This window comes from Salvelinus sp. IW2-2015, linkage group LG6.1 (assembly GCF_002910315.2).
Source record: "Salvelinus sp. IW2-2015 linkage group LG6.1, ASM291031v2, whole genome shotgun sequence".
Taxonomy (NCBI): domain Eukaryota; kingdom Metazoa; phylum Chordata; class Actinopteri; order Salmoniformes; family Salmonidae; genus Salvelinus; species Salvelinus sp. IW2-2015.
In genome coordinates this window covers 7,668,793-7,674,792 of record NC_036845.1, presented here as the reverse complement: position 1 = coordinate 7,674,792, position 6,000 = coordinate 7,668,793, and the positions used below count along the sequence as shown (strand labels likewise).

Genomic DNA, 6,000 nt, shown 5'->3' with positions numbered 1-6,000 from the left:
AGAGGGAGAGAGAGAGAAAGAGGAAGAGGGGGTAGGGGGAAAATACTGGCAGTAGTGGTGGGTTGTGAGGTGGCATGACAAAGATGGGTTGTAGGAAGACGGGTGTGGTGGTGAGGTCGGTGCCCACAGCTGCAAAGACATGGCAGCAGCAGCTGTGCCCTCCCGTTCTTAACCCCCCCCCACCTTTAACCCACCGATCCATTTCACCAACCCCCACCCCCAAATGCCAACACACCTCTACAGTATCCACAGAGACGCTCCTGCCATCCTGAGTTAGTCAGGTGACCAGGYTGTAAACAGCCTCCGTTGTTTAATTATAACCCCTATTATACCACAGTGGGATTTAGCCTGGCTGCCCTATTCCACTGAGGCGAATCAAACCAGATCATGCCCAGCTCCTCTCACTGCCCCCCTCTCCCCTCACAACAGAGAGCCAAACACATAGCCAGAAGAGAGAGAGAGGGGGAGAGAGAAAGAGAGGAAAGGAGAGAAAGGGAGAGGGAAGAGAGAGGGAGAGAGTGAAGAGAAAGGGAGAGAAAGAACACAAGCTGATAGAGAGAGAGTGTATAAGGCCTTCACAGAGTCACAGTGCTGCAAACTGGGCAGCACAGCACAGCAGCTGAGGCCAAACGATGGAGGTCAGACAATGGAACAAGTGCGCTCTGAGAAGCCTATTCATTAGGACATTCTATGAAATGTAGCTTCGATTGTGAGGCGGTAACAAAAGCAACTCAATAAACCAAWCGGAATTAAATAACACTCGACAACCAAGCACAGGGGAGAGAAAGGAGATTTRTTTGTGGACGGTTTCCAGACAAATGCAATGACTCTGTAAGAGACATGGTCCTCTGGCTCCAGTGGTCAATAGAGAATGTGCCTTTTTAACGGTCAGTCGTTGGTGCTTTCCTGATGTATTACACTAACAAATACACAACAACAGACTATTTCAACAGCTTATTTCTAAGAGTCAATGTYKACCATGTAGTAGATACACAAGGAGAGAACGCATGATTTTAAAAACGGTTATGCAGTAAGCAATATTACCTGTATCCAACGGTAATGTCACATCATAACCTTAGCGCATCGTACAGTTAGCCTTGTTAGTGTGCGTCTGAGTGGGCAGCATGGGTTGTAGAAGTTTGTGTTTTGGCCCTGGTGGCCTATCTAATGTCTAATGATGTGTGAGCCAGTCTGTGCTGTTGTGACCATCCCTGTCAGCTCAGCTGCTCTGAGGGAATGAGCAGTTGTCAGGCCAGAGACAGATGGGAGGGGAGATGATAGACGTCACAACTGTACACATGCGCGCGCTATGGACCCAGCCTAAATTCTTCACCACATTCTACAAGTAGGGCCATTAACAGCTAACTTCTGCAGCGGTCTCCAGCAGGAAGACCTGGGAGAGTTGATTGTTGGTACAGCATTGCACAGTGCCAGTTAGCTAATGAGCTACATTCATCTGCAGTCCCTTATGCAGGGCAGTATATGTTTTATTTTTATTTCACCTTTATTTAACTAGGCAAGTCAGTTAAGAACAAATTCTTATTTACAATGACAGCCTACACCGGCCAAACCCGAACGCCGCTGGGCTAATTGTGCGCCGCCCTATGGGACTACCAATCATGGCCGGTTGTGATACAGCCTGGATTCGAACCAGGGTGTCTGTAGTGACGCCTCTAGCACTGAGATGCAGCACCTTAGACCGCTGTGCCACTCGGGAGCCGAGCATCTGATCTGCTCCGTGTTCTTTTTATGCTTGCTGCACTACATGTTTTTAGTGTGAGCCGTCCTATTGTCTTTTGAGGCACCAGCCATTGAGAGGAACCAATAAAGTTGTGTGTGGTGTTCCCTGGGGTGAACTTAAGGAGGAGGAGCGGGAGGAGGAKGAGAGGAGGAGGAGGGAGCGGTAAGAGAGGAGGAGGGAGAGGGGAGGAGGAGGAYGGAGCGGTAAGAGAGGAGGGAGGGAGGAAAAGGAGGAGAAGTAAAAGTGATTTATTTTCCCTTTTGTACTTTAACTATTTGCACATCATTACAACACCGTATATAAACATAATACGACATTTGAAAAGTCTTTATTCTTTTAGAACTTTTGTTTATAATCTATTTCACTTGCTTTGGCAATGTAAACATATGTTTCCCATGCCAATAAAGCACCTTAAATTGAATTTGAAATTGAAGTAAGAGGAGTAATTTCCCACTGGACACAGATGTCCGTACACTGCTAAATAGTGTCTACTTTTGACCAGGGCCCAGGGTTCAATGATGTCTGTATTGAACCACAAAAAAACCCTTGGGATTCCCAGAACCCAACCCACATCAGCCATTGTGTAATAAAACACTGGCTGTCAGGGCAGATAGATGAATGCATACACAGTTGTTGTGGACTGACTGGTCTTAGTGAGCTACTGACTGTCTGTCTGCCTGCTGCTCCTCTGTTACATAAGTAGAATGTTAACAACACACACAGGTTGTTTTTCTGGATGAAAAAGGGGCATAGGTGTGGGTGTGGCAGGGGCGTGGCAATGGGCACAGCTGAATTTCCAACACCCCCCATCTTGGAAGTGTAGAGACATTTTAGAATTTTTATGACAATTTGCTGCAATTCAAACATTTCTCCATGGAGCTGAGGGAATTTGTTGCAGTTTTAAAGCAAATTTGCTGCAATTCTATGCATTTTTCAATGGAGCTGAGCGAAAATTGTTGCAGTTTTAATTAAAGGGTATTTCCTGCAATTCGAAGCACTTTACAATGGCTAATGCTGTGTTCTTATGCTCAAACATAATAACAAAATCCAAAATGCTAAATTCATTCTATTATATTTTCTACATACTTTATAACTGGTTTTAGTAATTTAAGTTTTTCTATCCAAACTTTTTATTACATTTCTTACACTGTTTGGACGTGTTGCCCAATTTAACACTTAGGCTGCCCACCCAAGGATTACAATGGCAGAAAAATCCCTACACACACACCCCCCTTGGGGTTCAGTCAGCCAATCGTCACAGCGGTGATAGCCCTTGTTGCCGTCTCAGGAGTGAAGGCTTCATCTGACCTGGGTTAAACTGCTGGCTGCAGGATTGTTATCCAATCATGTAGGCTATGATCTCTAGCACCCTCCAATCATTGGTGATGATAGGAGGGGTGGTAGGTGGGAGCTTAAGGAGGTAACATTACTCAGCCAAGAAGACAGCACAGATGAGCTCATTTAGACATGGAGGTTGATAGTTTGACCAGGGCTCTGGTCAAAGCTGTGCACTATATAGAGAATAGGGTGCCATTTGGGACCCAGTACTAGTCTCTGATGGGAGTATTGGCAGCAGCTTTGTTACAGAGATACTAAAGCCTGGCTCACATCCTCTCACATTATCTTTATATTTCACTATGTTTTTTTTAAATGTTTAAATTTGATTTATTTCACCTTTATTTAATTATATGACATTGGGCCAGTTACCTCTCACCCACCTTATTATAAGACCCTGCACATTGTAAATATGGTACTGGAACTGACTTTAAAAATATATTTCCTGTATATAGTATGCTTAATTACTTACTTTATTGTGTATTTCATATTTCTTATTGTGTTTTTTTCAAGTAATACATTGTTATTGATTATTGTATTGTTGGGTTTTGAGTTTGCAAGAAAGGCATTTCACTGTACTTGTGCATGTGACATTAAAACCTGAAACCTGAGACCAGCTGGGTTCAAATAGTACCCCAAATAGTTTTATTGGTCTCTTTCTGTCAAAAGGATCCTTTGACTACACAATCCATGTCAGATAAAGTGCATGGGTCTAAACAGGGTCAACTTCCGTGCTAGTTCCTGCCCGAGCAATGGAAATAAACCGCTCAACATGGGTCACGTCCCAAATGGATCCCCTTTTCCATATATAGTGCACTAGTTTTGACCGTGGGGTATTGCACTATATAAGGAATAGGGTTCCGTTTGGGATGTATCCTTGATGTGGACACAGACCAGGAGAAATCCCAATGTCGTGACTGAGGAGGACTACAACATTGACAGCAGTAGAAATGCTTGGCTAAAACACTACCTGCCTAACAGAGAAACCTTCCAAACCTCACAATAAAAACACCAGTCTGCATCTGCAAAATACTGACACCAGCTAAACATAGTGAAATAAAAAGGTGTGAGAGGATGTGAGCCAGGCTTTTAGTATCTCTGTAACAAAGCTGCTACCAATACTCCCATCAGAGACTAGTACTGGGTCTCAAATGGCACCCTATTCCCAGAGCCCTGGTCAACAGTAGTGCACTATGTAGGGAATAGGGTGCCATTTGGGACGCAKCCAATGTCAATTCTAATGCAGAATCAAAGACCGGTCCCAGCACCCCGCTGCTCATCTCTATGAAACACCCACAGACACATCTTCCATATTCATGTCTTCATTGAATTATATGACATGGGGCCAGTCACCCCTCACCCACCTTATTACCAGACCAGCTGGGTTCAAATAGTATCTGTTATCTTTCAAATCCCTCTTTGAGTGTCTGCCTGGGGTGCCAGATGGGCGTGGTTTGCCCTTTTGYGACTATTTCATTTGTTCCATTGAGCCAGAAAAGCTTAATAAAGTGTAGCTTAAGTATTTGAAAGAAAACATCTTTAATTATTTGTAACTTTTTTTTCTTATTCTTTTTTTTTAAGGTATTTTTTATTTTAATTTATTTTTAAACTGCCTTGTGGGTTAGAGTTTGTAAGTAAGCATTTCACTGTAAGGTTGTATTCGGCGCATGTGACAAATACAATTTGATTTGATTTGAAATCATACTTGGACCCAACTACCTGAAGGGAATGAGGGGAATGACTGAGAAAGCTCTGCAGGTGTTACTACAGAGGGACAGTTGATATATGACAGACCATTGAGACACACAGCAGGTAATAGACACCTAAAGGTAACCCTGTCCCAGACAATGTTTACAGCAGGGTGAGGTCTCACCCTTGGGCAAACTCATGTCAGGCTCGGTAGAACACTAGGCTAAAGAGCAGGCCTGAGTCGATCTAACAAGGCCTGTCAAGCCATTCATTGACCACCACACATACATGAAAAAGACCCCAGATGCGTCCCAAATAGGAGCGTTTTCCCATTATAGTGCACTACTTTTGACCAGAGCCCTATGGGGAATAGGGCGCCATTTGGGATGCATCCTGTCTCTCTTATCAGCTGCAAACCAAGCAGATGACCTGGGATAGCAGCTAGCTAGCATTCCAGAGGAACAGCCTGAATTCCTGTATTCTAGAAGTAAACAAGACAGTTTTACAATGTCAATGGAATGATGAATTCTCAAAAACAACAGATAACAGTTTTCTCAGCCTCTTTCTGTCAATATAATCATTTGACTAGACAATCCATGTCAGATAAAGTGCATGGGTCTAAACAGGGTCAACTTCCATGCTAGTTCCTGCCCGAACAATGGAAATAAAGCTCTCAACATGAGTTTTTCCCAAATGGTGCCCTTTTCCCTATATAGTGCAKTAGTTTTGACCAGGGCCCATGTAGTGCAATAGTTTTGATCAGAGCCCATGGGCCCAGGTCAAAAGTACTGCACTATATAGGTAATAGGTAATAGGGTGCCATTTGGGATGCACCCTTGAAGAATAAGAAAGACATCTAGCTAGAAGGAGAGTGTGTGTTCAATCCAAACACCTGCAGGGCTGTGAGTCTGTTAAAACTTTGCTGGTTCCTGTTTACAAGCTTTGGAGTCACAGCTTGCTCCCACAGGAACAACCATGGAGGGTTTTCAATGGTCTACTAGTCTACACACACACACACACACACACACACGCAGCACACACACCACACACACACACCACACGACACACACACACACACACACCCACACACACACACACACACACAACACACACACACACACACACACACACACACACCACAACACACATGAGAGACAGACAAATAGGCGGGTATAGCTGGCTTTTGGACAGTGTTGTTTTTTTAAAGCCATATAAATAAACTGCCGCTGGCCAAT

General features: G+C 44.0%; 1 protein-coding gene across 1 annotated transcript in view; it reads right to left on the bottom strand.

The window, feature by feature from the left end:
- Window positions 1-6,000, bottom strand: part of LOC111964967 (triple functional domain protein-like) — a 65,208-nt gene that overhangs the window by 33,985 nt on the left and 25,223 nt on the right. The gene's annotated exons all lie outside the window — the stretch shown is intronic.